Genomic DNA, 14,161 nt, shown 5'->3' with positions numbered 1-14,161 from the left:
AAAGATGAAAGGCACTATCACCTCGGCAAGATGGAGGCGCCCTTTGGAGACGGATCCCCAAGCAGCGACACCAGTGAGAGTTTACCTGGTGCAGGACCAGACCTGAGACCCGTCCTTGTGGTATTTGAACTCCTTCTGCTGCTTAAGTTAGTTTGAGCTGGGTTTCTGTTGCTTCCAACCGAAAGCGACACCGGCATGTGGCTGGGCTGAATGGAATCCGTCCAGGACCCCCTGAGCTGAGACTGTGGGTAACCATCTCCCATCACAATGTTAGGGGGCCATCATGTCAACATCCTCTCTGGTCCTCAGGGGCCCCTCACATTGCCACGTGGAATGGAGGTACTGAACATGTGCTGGCCATCCCTTTGGTCACTGAGGAAGCATTTTGACCGGCTTCCTGGAAGGGGGAGGGGTAGACATGGGTGGAAGGGACACAGTATAACTTGTACTTTCTAGAAGTAAGTGGAGGGGAAAATCACTTAAATCTAAAATCTTCCTTTTAAAAAATTATTAATACTGGGCAGAGCACAGGGATTTATAGGGCAGGGGAACTATTCTGTGGGATACTGTAAGGGTGGCTCCACATCATCATCCGTTTGTCAAAACCCATCCAATGTGCCACAGGAAGAGTGAACCCGAATGTAAACGTGGACTTTAGTTAATAATAATGCATCAATATTGACTCAGTTTTAGAAAAGATACCACACTAATGCGAGATATTAATAACAGGGAAACCGTGGGTATGGGGGGTAAGGAGGGTTCGTGGAAACGCCCTGTACTTTCTGTTCAATGTTTCATAAATCTGCAACTGCTCTAAAACATATAGTCTATTAATTAAAACAGACAAATCTATCAATACAAGGTCATATTTCTAATCTCTTCCGATTAAAAATCATAGTGCATGAGTGCATTTTTTGCAAAGAAAACCATTCAACACACAGAAAAAATAACACAAGCCCCAATTTTATCATGATTAAAATCCGTTATATGGGTGGCCCGCCTGGTGGCGCAGCAGTTAAGTGCGCACGTTCCACTTCTCGGTGGCCCAGAGTTCGCCGGCTCAGATCCCGGGTGCAGACATGGCACCATTTGTCAAGCCATGCTGTGGTAGGTGTCTCATGTATAAAGTAGAGGAAGATGGGCACAGATGTTAGCTCAGGGCCAGTCTTCCTCAGCAAAAAGAGGAGGATTGGCAGCAGATGTTAGCTCAGGGCTAATCTTCCTCAAAAAAAAAAAATCAGTTATACATACATAAGCTTTAACTGACACAGACTCCCAGACTTACACACTAAGAATCTTCCAGAGTTTGCACAAGGGCTCACTTTCACAGTTTCAGCAATTCAATTATTTATCTTAGAAAAATACCAGAGCCCTGGAGAAATAAGCCATATTTAGACCTCTGAGGAACGAATTCACCTACTCGTTCCCGTCTCCAGGCAGTCAGCCTCCTTCCCCAAGGCAACATTCTTTGCCAAATAAGTCTTGATCCCAAGTTGGAAGTGGGGAAGTTTATAAAAACACGCAGACACTCAGGCTCACAAATGCTTCCTGGAATCCGGCAGTCCACCAGTGAGTAAGCCCGGGTCACTTGCTGCTGGTCCCATATCTCTCCCTGAGTTGCTTCACCCCACTCCTTTCCCCACTTGTCTCCACTCCACATTCCAGGGCCCCCTCCTCCAGGTAGGCCACTAGGGTCCTGCTGCAAGGGGAGGCAGCCCCTCTCTGTTCTTTGTCAGCATGCCTGTGCCTCTCGAAGCCTGGATTGGCACCTTGTCCTTCGTCCTCCTGGGGGATGGCCTCATGCTGACAAATGTCACATAACCCAAACCACCTCAGCCTTCCTTGCATGTAAGGTTATGTTCTAACAGCCTCTGTTTCAGTGTTTCCCCAGCTCTGTCCGTACTTGGTGAGCTGGCCCCCTGCCATTCATCTGGGGCCCACGCAGATCTGCTGCTACTAAAATTGTCCTCTTCCAGCCCTGCAACAGGGCAGAGGAGGGACTTGCCTTATGAGAAAGTTCTGGGCAGCAGCATCTCCACACCCCATGAAGTCCTTCCTTGTTGGAATCAGAATCCCTGGCTCAGGCTCCTCCCCCGGGTACCAGACGTGGAGGTCCCAGCCCTGCCTCACACGTGCCCACGCCCAGCCCATGGACACCCTCCCTCCACCAGGGGCTGGGAGACCGCAGGGCGTCCCGGTTCCCTTCAGGGGCTCTAGAGCCGGGCCACCTGGGTCCTCATCTGGATCTTGCCAGGTATAGCTGAGCGACCTGGAACAAAGCACAGATACCTTATCTGTAAGGTGGGGATAAGAGTCACACCTACCACCTAAGGTTGTACTGAGGAAAGCCTTTCTCAGCACAGGGCCTGGCTCCTGCCCGCAACCGGGAGTCACAGAATCGCCATTATATTCTGCCTGGCACCCAGCAGACAGAAGGTGAGACACTCCCCTCCCGGTGTCACCTTGCTGGGCTGAAGGCTGGGCAGGCCTGAGTGGCATCTTTATTGACCTTCCCACCCCAAGAGGTTCAACACTGTACCCCGCCCTGAACGGCTGCAGCTTACACGTGTTTTTCTGAAAGTCAAAGGACCACCCCTTCTCACAGCCAAAGGCGGGACAGCCAGCCAGGAACCAAGGCTGCCTGGGGACAGGGGCTTCACCTGGGACAACTTCTGTGCTGTAGTCATGGCTTTGCACCTAATTCTTGTGGCAGGGGGTGGAGAAGCGTGGTAGGACCAGAGCTGGCTGGTCCTGTCCTCCATGGAAATTGAGGCTGGGCTGAGACCCTCAAGAACACAGCTCCTCATCGTGGTCGGCAACATCCTCTCCTTGCCCCGTTGATGGGTTTTGGAAGACAGAGTAGGCATTTAATGAAGACCACCTGAAAACATCCCATCTGGGGCTCTTCACAGATACTGTTCCCTCTATCTGAAACCTCTCCCAGCCACATTTACGCATGCTCACACACACACACACACACACACACGTACCCACAGCCTGGACCTGATAAACTACTACCCCATCCTTCAATTCTTACCTTGAAAGTCAGTGCCTGGCAAATGGCTCTGACCTGCTTTCCTTTGACATGTCCTAAGGTAGTAATACTTTCCCAACCCACTAGGAAGGTATGAATACCATTAATACCATGGCAGCACCATGAGGACAATGGCAGGCCAAGGGAACCATGCCCGGGACATCCTCACCCTGTGCTGCTGTTGCGCCTGGCCTTGATCACACCCGTGACTCCCTCCGTCAGTTTCCAACAAGGACGTCTGCTTCCTCTTCCTTCTAATCTGAATTCCTCAAACTTGGGCCCTTGCTTAGGCACTTGCTCTTCTTATAAAACCTCTGGAACTTTCTGTGCATAAAGCAACAGAGAAATCCCCATAGAGAGACTGACTGCCTTGACTACATCAAAGTGTAAAACTTCTGAAGGTTAAAGAAACAATAAACAAAGTTAGAAGCAAACCACAATCTGGGGAAAATATTTGCCGCTAATATGAAGGATAAAAGATAGTATGTTCAACAAATATTTACTGAGTGCCTACCATTCGCAGGGCACTCACGTAATGCTTGCAGCAAACGCGCATGGCGAATGCGTGCGGCGAGTGTGTCTGGGTAGAGTTCCAGTCAGAGGGAACCGTATCTGGGAAACTCCAAGGCGGGCAGAGCTTGGCACGTAGGAGAGGCTGAGAGAGGGATGGACCACAGAGAGCGAGGGGACAAGGGCAGGAGGTGAGAGGGGGCCATTGGCATTGTTTATATTTTATTCTATAAGCCATGGGAAACCACAGATGGATTTTAAGCAGGGGGCAACTAGGTGGGGTCTGCCTTGTTCCAAGCTCGCTCTGGCTGGTACATGGGCCAATAGTTGAGAGGGGGTAAGGGCAGATATGCGGATACCTGATAGGACAAATGGCTGTCGTATGAGGTCAGGTGAGACGGTGATGGCTTTGGAGTAGAGGTGACACCGTCTTCAGATGACTGCACCCATCAACGAGTTGACTGCGATGTCCGTGAGGGACTCTGAGCCACAATCACCCTCCTAAGCCACTCCCAGGGGCTGACCCTCAGAAACAGTGTGAGACAAGAAATACTTGTTATTTTAAACTGCTAAGTGTGGGGGTAATTTTCACGCAGCAATAGATAACTAATACACCCATGATTATTGGTTTATTCAATTTTTTCATTTAGCAAATATTCGTTGAGCAACTACTATTTCAAAAGAAAAATCATCCTTAAGTATCTTTAGTAAAAAGCAAAGGCTGCAAGAGAGTATGGAAAATACAATCTGATGTTCGTAAAAGTGTGTGTGCGGGTGCGTGCGCGCACCTAGAAAATGTTTAGAAGGCTATTTATATACCACAATGTTTATTGCTTTCTGCTTTAAATTGTCCTCTATCATCTGAATTTCTTTACAGTGAACATTTAGAACCTATACAAGCAGGAAAGAACAATGTCACGATTTCCATTTGGGGAAATAAAATCATCTTAATGCACCCTGCTAGGAAAGCTGGAAGGCAGTGGGTTGGAAAGCAGGGCTCCGTGGCTCTCCTGCATACCGCTTTCCTGGGGCTCTATTCAAATGCTGGTCCCCATCCAGTCAGTTTCCGGTGAGCCTGAGGTCCTGCATTTCTAACGAGCCTCTAAGGGACTCCTAGGCTGCTGATCCAAGGACTACACCCTGAGCAGCCAGGCTCTAAAGCAAGCCTGGATTTCGAGCTCAGGGCTCTGAGTTCAAATGTTGACTGTCTCTAAGGTGTAGTTCAGCCTTGGGAAAGAAGATACAACTGCCTTGGTCTTGGTTTCCTCTTTTGTAAGAGGTGAGACTAGACCTGTCATTCTCAGAACTCCCTCCTTTGACATTGAGCCCTCTCTGGGCCCTGACAGCTTTTCAAGTCACGCCACCTGCCTTTTCATTTGAGGTGCGCTGCTGGCCTCTCTGGGGTAGGCCCGGTGTCTCCTAGTCAGCGGGAAGGGTCTCAGCCCCTGGTCTCCCTCCTCTGTGGTCTCTGTGCCGGCGTGTCCCGCAGTCCCTCTTCTCTCCAGGTGATGGCAGCAGAGGACAAGGAGTCTCAGAGGGCAGCCTCCTGCCAACTGAAGGTGACGAGTGGGCACTTGTAACCACTTTTTTCATGTCCTTTCAAAGGGTTACAAGACAAGCTGTGCCAGCAACCTCAGGTTTTTATTTTTTTAGGATTTAGGCTCCAGCTTTTTTTTACTCCAAGAAGATTTGAAGAATTTTACTACATGGGAGAATTCAGGATTAAGAATAGAGCAGAAACCATGCCGAGATCTTACTCACACATGAGCAGAGCCTCAGGTCCTGAAGTCAGTTCTGAGTCGCAGGGCAAGTGAGGTCCAAGGAGAGACACACGGGCACTGGCGGCCAGGCAAAGCAGGTGACCGCGCTGGGCCGGCCTGAGTGCCAGGCTCAGGCTGGAGACCGGAGGTTTGTTTCTGCATTCTAGCCATACGATCCAGGGGTTAGTGCCCCGTTACACATACGTGGAAACAGATTCAGCGAGGCTGGCACAGTGACCACTGTCCCCCAGCTTGCTAAGTGGCAGACTGGGACCTTTCCAATGCCACCTGTGGGTGACACGATTTTCATTTTCTGGCCCAGCTGCCATACCCTGCTTTGCAGAGAGAAGGGCTCCTTCCCCCTGAGATTAAACTCATCAGAGTGTTTTAAAGTGAGCCGGGACACAACAGGCAACGGTTTCCGGGACGGATGTTCAGGCCTCAGACTGTGTCACCAATGAGTGTGTGCTAAACCATGTCAAAGGTTTAGGGTAGCAAGTAAACTCTGAATTCATCGAGCCTGAGAGAAATTGGAGCAGTCCTGCTGTCCTCTGACCATTTCCTCCACTCCAGCCACACTGGCCTCCTCGACATTCCTCCTGATGTGTTCCTGCTCTGGGCTTCGCCACCTGCTGTTCCCTCTGCCTAGAACGCGGTTCCTTGATACCGTCAAAGCTCCTTTAATTGCCTCCTTCAAGTCTTTGCTCAAAGGACTCTTCAAGGGCCTACGTGACCTCCTTATTTACAGTTGTATCCACCCTGCCCCACAGCCCTGATCCCCTCACCTCGCCCTGTTTTTCCCGTAAGACTCATCACTTCTGGCATATGGTGTGATTTACTGTGTTATGCTTATTGATTTATTGGTGTGCTTACTGTGTTGTTGTTCTTATCATTACGTTGAATAATAATAATTTTCAGTTGAATATTGAGTTACCATTGTTACATTTATTGTCTTGCCTCTGCAAAGGCAGGGCTTTTTGTTTGTTCACTGTTACATCCACTGAGCCTAAAATAGTGACTGCCACATGGTAGGAATTCATGAATGAATGAATGAATGAATACATGAGTTACCTTGATAGTTACATGTCAAACACCTGCTGGACCTATGAGGGAAATATTACCCAATGGACAAGTGACTTACATGTGAAATTCATCTGTGGACATACAACTGGCATGTGGGGGACCCACCACAGCAGGCACTGGACCAAACGTGACAGAGCCTTGACGGGAACGTGCAATGCACGTGCAGACACGTAAACTAAGTGACTGGGTGTAACAGATGTGTGACGAGAATGTGACGCGCGGGCTGAGTGCAGAGAGGGACGCGTGACAGATCAGGGAGTACAGGTGACAGGCGCATGGAAAGAGGCTCCTCACAACCCCGCGGGAGTGCTGCTGCGGGACCTCATGGGCCTTCCTCCTGACAACGCACGGGAACAACGCGTAAACAGATGCCCCTCCCAGACAAGCCACTTTTGCTTTCCCTATAAAAAGCAGAATCTTTCCCAAAAACATCCATATGCCTGGACCATCTACCCAGAGTTCAGAAGTACCTAATTTTATTTATTTATTTATTTTGCCCTGGGATCCTTTGGCAAGCTGGTGGAGTCTACGGACCTCTTCTTGGAATAATGCATAAAATGCACTTTAAAGGTATAAAATAAAAGACATCAGAACAAAGGGAAGAAATTGTATTAAAAGGCAATAATCAAAATATTTGGAAAAATTGTGATAACATGATGCATGTGCTTCTTTGTAAAAACACTAAATCATGAGATCTAGCAATGAGTCTAATATGTAACCTAATTTTAAAGTCGTTCTGAGTGTGAATGACATTTCCAGAGACCTGCACCTACTGTAGGTGACATACACCATCTGTGGCTTCCATGTGACAAATCCCCAGCTCCTGCTCTGATAATATTGCCACGGCTTGATGCCTACCTTCGTGATGAAGGAAAGGCCAAATTTCACTTGGAGGTTTGTGAAAATCAAGATGAAATGCCTTTCCCCTTTCAGTTCACACACTCCCTGAATTCTATCCAGGAAACTATCGGGGTCCACGGAGCTCACGCTTCCAACCTGCCCTCCAGCCTCGCTACAGAACTGTAGGCAGCTTATGAAAACCGTCCATCCCGGCTACAGAAATTCAGCTTTAAGACTCTTTTCCATCAAGGAGGTAAATGTTTAAATCTTAGTGAAGAAGAACCGCAGACTGGCTAGGCTCCATTTTGATGGAGTCTGGAAGGAGGAAGAAACAGAAGGTCTTCCTCACCAGGCAGGCATTCTGCACCTGCTCGCAGGCTGTGTGGACGCTGCTCACTGCAGGAGGCCGGAGCCAGCGTCGGGAGTCCTGCCCTTCGTGGCCAGGATTGCAAAGGGCCCCCAAACGCAGAGTGAGCTGGAGTCCTCCCTGAGGCTTGTGGGTCTAGTCCAGAGGGTCTGGTGAATCTAGCACCAAATTGGAGCTGAGAAGGAGGGGAAGCCGCAAAGAGGAATGTGGTCAGTGACGCAGGTTGTGTCCGGCGGGCTCTGAGGAAGCTGGTTGGAACAGACAATTGTCATTGAGGAATTTCGAAAGTCTGCTAAGAACTTTTGAAATTTAAACCTATCTGATTCTCGCGGCTTATTCTCTGGATTTTGAAGGCTCCTCAAAGCTTTCTCCTGTGACGGAGACCCTGAGAAGCCACCTGGGGAGCCCTGATGTTTCCCAGGTAAAGGAGAGCCAAGGAATGGCTCCATTTCCATTTCAGGTGTGAGCGGTAGACATATGGGAAACAGAAACAACGACAGTCCTTCCTGGATTTTCCAGGGTAGTTCTGACCGTAAAGATTCTGTGCCATTATCAGAAAGTATGTCCCACTGTTGCGTATGGTAAGTGGAGAAACAATACACATGGATCAGGCTAATGTTTGGGAGATGGGGGGACAGTTTTTGCTATTTGAAAGCTTTTGCTGGGGCTTGTGAATCGCATCTTTTGGTCCAGAATCGGGCAGCATTGCCCTGAGAGACACGCTCTAGGATTGGGAAAAGCACCTTAATAAATATGTTTGTTGGTGGAAGGCAAGACCTCAGAGGAATGGGAAGCCTTAGATAAAAAGCGTTAAAATGCTCTTCAGAGTGGACTGCAGGATGGAGCTTGGGGTTCTTTTGGGAATACACGGAGAGGAAGAGAAACCCCGCTGCAGGCAGGGCCCAGGGAAGCCCCAGGTGAGGTGTTCCTGAGGAGGGGGCTGCTGTCCTAAGGTCAGGCATGATGCGTACACACCGTGTATTAACGTGTTTGACATGTGACCCTCTGCACAGGTTCTGCAGAGGGTGGGCTCCGGGGCCGCCTAGAAGTTGCCCTCTGCACTGGGAACCCGGTGAAGTGCCCTCTGACTGTGGGAGGCTCAGAGGGTACCAGAGGAGGATGAGCTGGGAGATGTCAGCGATTGTGGCTACTCGGGTCCATGCCCCCACACTGGGTTCCTGGGGTGGTGGCTTCTGCCCGTCCTGGGTGAAGATGTGCCACGTCCAGGTAGCTCTAAGTGGCAGCTCCCCGAGGCTCTTGTCCCCCAGCCACGTCTTCCCGAAACCCCGGCATAATTGCCTCACGGGCTTGTAAAACCTGCTTTGAACCAGGCAGGTCCCTGGAATCTAACCAACACTGTGGTTCTGGACAAGTTCCTACATGGCTACGGGCACCGCCTTGCCGCACATTTCAGTCCAGGCGGTGAAGTCGTCGATTTCCCTGCGATCAGCCTGAGGCAGGCCCACTCTGTTACCCTCTTACACCACGGGGCGCGGGAGGAACCACAACTCCTGCAGACCTGCCAGGCCCCACCACCCCTCTCTGTTACCCCAAACCTACGACGAAAGTCAGAGACACACAACTTGGTCGGTGGTACCTGGGAGGTGGGAGCAGGCGGGGAGGCTGTGTCTAGGACAGGGCGGGGGATCAGGAGGCAACAACGCCAGAAGGGCATCTGGCCCCTCCAAGCCATCTTATTTTATATTGAAGGTAAGGGTGACCTCAGAAGGCTGGCAGGCTTGGGGACCCACGGGCAGCCGACACTTGAGTGGGTGTCTGATCTCCCTTCAGCCTTGGTTAGGAGGATATTTATCAGCTCAGTTTAATCTGAATCCTGCACGAGAGTTTTGCAAAGTGGCGAAGGGCTCCTTTGATCCTGTCTTCCTGATGTGAGAGCTCAGCCACGAATAGTGTGGGGTCCTTTGAGTTTTCACCTCTACCAAGTCTGACTTTGTTCTTTCCATTCTCAATTTCCTGTGCCATCCCCTGGGTTCCAGGTCTCCAGTTGTGTTTCGATGGTCTTCTATTTTTATTTTTTCCCCTTTGTTTATAGATAGGAGGAGGTACAGATGCATTTCCCTCCAGCTGAGGACTTTGGAATTCTCCAACAGGCTTTGGAAATGTCACGTGGCACTGCAGTAGCAGCAGCTGTGCAGGAATATGTGGGAGCTACAATCAGGAAACTTGAGATTTAATTCTAACCTCGCCACTCACTAACCTTGCAGCCTTAGGGAAGTCATAGCCTTTCTCAGAATCTGTTTCGTCATCTGTAAAGTGAGGGAGTTGGTCAAGTAGACCACACTGGGCTCTTTGGGTTACAAGCGACTATAAACCAACTCACACTAGCTTGAGCAAATGGGAGATTTATTAGCTTCTGGTTGCCAAAGAAGGGTGGAGTAGCCAGGCTATGGGAAGACAGCTGGGCCTCAGCAACAAACGGAACCAGACATTTGACGGTTATCAGGACTTTCTGTCTCCTGTCTCCACTTTCCTCTGATTGCTGACTTCTTTCTTACTCACTCAACTGGGTTTCTTCACACAGTGGCTAACAGGGGCCCCACTGGCTCCAGGTTCTCCACCTAACAGCTTTGCTACCTGAGCAATCTAGAGATTAGACAGACTCACTGATTTCCAAATCCAAAATCTTCGTGGAAAGGCTCTGATGGGCCCCGATTGCATCCGTGCCCACCCTTGGACCGGTCAACTGTGGCCAGAGAGGCAGAGCCACTCTGTGACAAATGGCTGCTCCCTAGTCCTGTCATTATGTGAATGGGGTAGGGGGCAGGTAGAGACAAGTCCAGGAAAATCCAGGGGGCTGGACATATGGAAAAAAATGTGCGGTATAACAAATTCGGAGTTTGATTGTTGATGAAGATTCTGCTATTGCTGTGTCAAATCAAGAAATTGTCTTCTTGAGCCTCTGATAAAAGTTCTTAATATCCTTTGTTCTGAGAAAATGTTCGCAAGAAATGAAAGCAAGTTTTGAATAAATTATTGGTCAAATCTCAGCTCACACAGTTGAATTTTCTCAAATGGATACAATTAAAATATAATCCCGCTGAGAGGCTTCTGGGAAGATGGTGGAGTAGGAAGCACCAGGAATCTGTCTCCCCACCTAGACAACAGCTGCACAGGCAGAATCTGTCTGATGTAACTATTTTGGAACTCTGGAGCCTATCAAAGGTTTGCAACTTCCAGGGGAAGACTTGGACAGTAAATTGCAGTTAATTTCAGTCAATTTCAGCTCTTAGCACAGTAGCAGGGACCCATCCCCCACCCCCAGCCAGGTGGCAGGCAGCCGTGCACGTGTGCCTGGAGCAGCTTGCACACAGCTTGCAAGAACCAGAGTGGGCAAAAAGGACTCTGTCCTTCAAATATCAGGGATCTATGCTCTCTTTGGTGACTGCTGCTTCTCATCTCAGAGATGCAGACACAGAGGAGGGCAGCCACGGTTGTCACCCTCCTTCCCCCCGTCCTGGGAACACAACACCTACCAAGACTAAATCATGAAGAAATAGAAAATTTGAATAGATCTATGACTAGTAAGGAGATTGACTCAGTGATCAAAAATCTTCCAACAAAGTAAAGCCCTGGACCTGATGGCTTCCCTGGTGAATTCTACCAGCTATTTAAAGAAGAGCTAAGACTAATCCTTCTCAAAACTTTCCAAAAACCTGAAGAGGAGGGAAGACTTCCTAAGTTATTCTATGAAGCCAGCAATACCCTAATACCAAAGCCGGACAAAGACACTACAAGAAAACTACAGACCAGCAGCCCTTATGGACATTGATGCAAAAATCCTCAACAAAATACTAGCAAATGCAACTGAACAGTATATTAAAAGGATTATACACCACGGTCGAGTGGGATTTATTCCTGGAAAGCAAGGACACTTCAACAGATGAATCGATCTGTAACACATCGCACTAATAGGAAGAAGGAAACGATTATCTCCATTGATGCAGAAAAATAATTTGACAAAATTCAACACCTTCTCATGATAAAAACACGATAAAAAAAAAAGAGCAGGAACAAGACAAAGCTGCCTGCTTTTGCTGCTTCTATTCCATGTAGTAATGCAAATCCTAGCCAGAGCAGTTAGGAAAGAAAAAGAAAGAAAAGACACCCAAACTAGAAAAGAAGAAGTAACATTATCTCTGTTCACAGGTGATATGATCTTATATGTAGAAAACCCTAAAGATTCCACACAAAAAAATGTTTGAACTAATAAATGAATCCAGTAAAGTAGCAGGATATAAAGTCAACATGCAAAAAGCAGTGGCATTTCTACACACTAGCAATGAGCAATCTGAAAAGGAAAGGATAAAAACAATTCCATTTATGGTAGTATCAAAAAGAATGTAATACTTAGAAATTAACCAAGGAGGTGAAAGACTTGTGCAATGAAAATTACAAAACCTTGCTGAGAGAAATTAAAGAAGACATAAATAGACAGAAAGTAGAGGAAGATGGGCATGGATGTTAGCTCAGGGCCAGTCTTCCTCAGCAAAAAGAGGAGGATTGGCAGCAGTTAGCTCAGGGCTAATCTTCCTCAAAACATAAAAAATAAAAATAAAAAAAATAAAACGGGGGGAAATTCTAACACATGCTACAACATGGAAGAACCTTGAGGATATTAGGCTAAGTGAAATAAGCCAGACCCAAAAGACAAATACTGTGTGATTCCACTTATATGAAGCACCTAGAGTAGTCAAAATCACGGAGACAGGAAGCAGAATGGTGGTTGCCAGAGGCTGGGGGGAAGAGAGAGAGAATGCAGAGTGGTTATTTAATGGGTACAGTTTTACAAGATGACAGGAGTTATAGAGATGGGTGGTGGCAATGGTTGCACAGCATCATAAATGTGTTTGGTACCTCTGAACTGTACACTTAAAAATGATTAAGGTGGTAAATTTTATGTGCTGTGTATTTTACCACAATAAAAAGAATGGTGTAAAAAAGTTGGAAAAACAAAACAGAACGACAACTAAAAGAGCCAACTGCACAAGCAAGCTGAGGAGGGGATAAGAGGTGGGGAAACAAAACCTGTTTCAATGTTTTAGTTCAGAAGCCAGCAAACAATGGTGCATGAGCCAAATGCAGCCTGTTTTTAAAGATTTTCTTTTTTCTTTTTTCTTCCCAAAGCCCCCAGGGACATAGTTGTTTATTCTTAGCTGTGGGTCCTTCTAGGTGTGGCACCTGGGACGCCGCCTCAGCGTGGCTTGTGAGCGGTGTCATGTCCGCACCCAGGATCCAAACCAGTGAAACCCTGGGCTGCTGAAGCAGAGCATGTGAACTTAACCACTCGGCCATGGGGCCGGCCCCGCCAGTTGCCTGTTTTTTAAATAAAGTTTACATTTTGTGTGTGTGTGTATATATATATAATCCTGCCCGATGGAGGTCCGTCTAGATGACTAAGAAACTCTCATCTCTCAGACCAAGGGCCTCCTCCCTGTCTCTGCATCTCTATGTGAGCAGGAGCCACACTCTTGGCTACAGGAAAGTCACGGTCAGGTGGGAAGGAGGGAGAAGATCCATCCAACTTTGCATTCACCACTGCAGTGGGTGCCTGCAAATTACAGCCCCTCTACACCCAAATTACCACAGTTTAAACAAACTGCAAACTATAGAAAGCACAAAACGGGGGCTTTCTGGTGGTGTGGTGGTTAAGGTCACATGTTACACTTGGGTGGCTCGAGGTTCATGGGTTTGGATCCCAGATGTGAACCTACACACTGCTCATCAAGCCATGCTGTGGCAGCATCCCACATACAAAAAAGAGGAAGATTGGCATGGATGTTAGCTCAGGGCCACTCTTCCTCATAAAAAAAAAAAAGTGCACAAAATGTGTTTTATATTGGGCCCTGGGCACATAAACTTAGATCAAACTAAACATTAGATCAAACTAAATTTGACCTAATGAACTTTAACGACGTAAAAAGCTCTTGAACCTGGAGGCAGGAGACTGATTTTTAAAATCCTTTTATTTTGAAATCAATATAGATTCTCAGGAAGTTGCCAAGAAAGTACAAAGAGGTCTCAAGTTCCCTTTGCCCAGTTTCTCCCAGTGGTTCCATCTTGCGTTCAGTATCGAAATCAGGAAATTGACACTGTACGATGTGTGTGTGGTTCCATGTCATTTTTGCACCTGTCTAGATTTTTGTAATCACCACCACAATCAAGATGCAGAACTGTTCCATCACCACAAAGATGTCCCTCCTGCCACCCCTTGAGAGTCAAACCCACTTCCTCCCCCACGGCATCCCTAACGGCTGGCACTCCCTAGACTGAGTTTTAAATCCAACCTTTGACCCTGACAGCTGTGTGACCTTGGCTGAGTCCCCTCTCTTTTCTGGACTTTGATGGTCTTATCTATAATAACACAAGGTTGGACTCCCTCAGCATTTCTCTCAGATTTCCACAGGATGATTTTCTGGTATTAGCGCCGTCGGGTGGATTCCGACTGCCAGCGAGCCTGTGGGCAGCAGAGCGGAACCCTGCCCGGGCTTTTTGCTCCATCCTCTTCCCCTTCCGGCGCTGTGTCAGACAATGCTCTGCTGCTATCTA

The 14,161-nt window shown here is 48.0% G+C and overlaps 1 long non-coding RNA gene across 1 annotated transcript; it reads right to left on the bottom strand.

The window, feature by feature from the left end:
* Positions 1-944: 944 nt before the first annotated feature.
* On the bottom strand, positions 945-3,302 carry LOC139073914 (uncharacterized). Its single transcript, XR_011523080.1, has 3 exons — positions 3,038-3,302; positions 2,661-2,828; positions 945-2,269 (listed from the first exon to the last, which is right to left on the bottom strand). It is a non-coding gene; the product is annotated as an uncharacterized lncRNA (long non-coding RNA).
* Positions 3,303-14,161: the final 10,859 nt, after the last annotated feature.

The sequence above is a fragment of the Equus przewalskii genome, chromosome 10, assembly GCF_037783145.1.
Source record: "Equus przewalskii isolate Varuska chromosome 10, EquPr2, whole genome shotgun sequence".
Classification (NCBI taxonomy): domain Eukaryota; kingdom Metazoa; phylum Chordata; class Mammalia; order Perissodactyla; family Equidae; genus Equus; species Equus przewalskii.
Note: the sequence above shows the minus strand (reverse complement) of the source record. Positions and strands in the feature narration are given on the sequence as shown.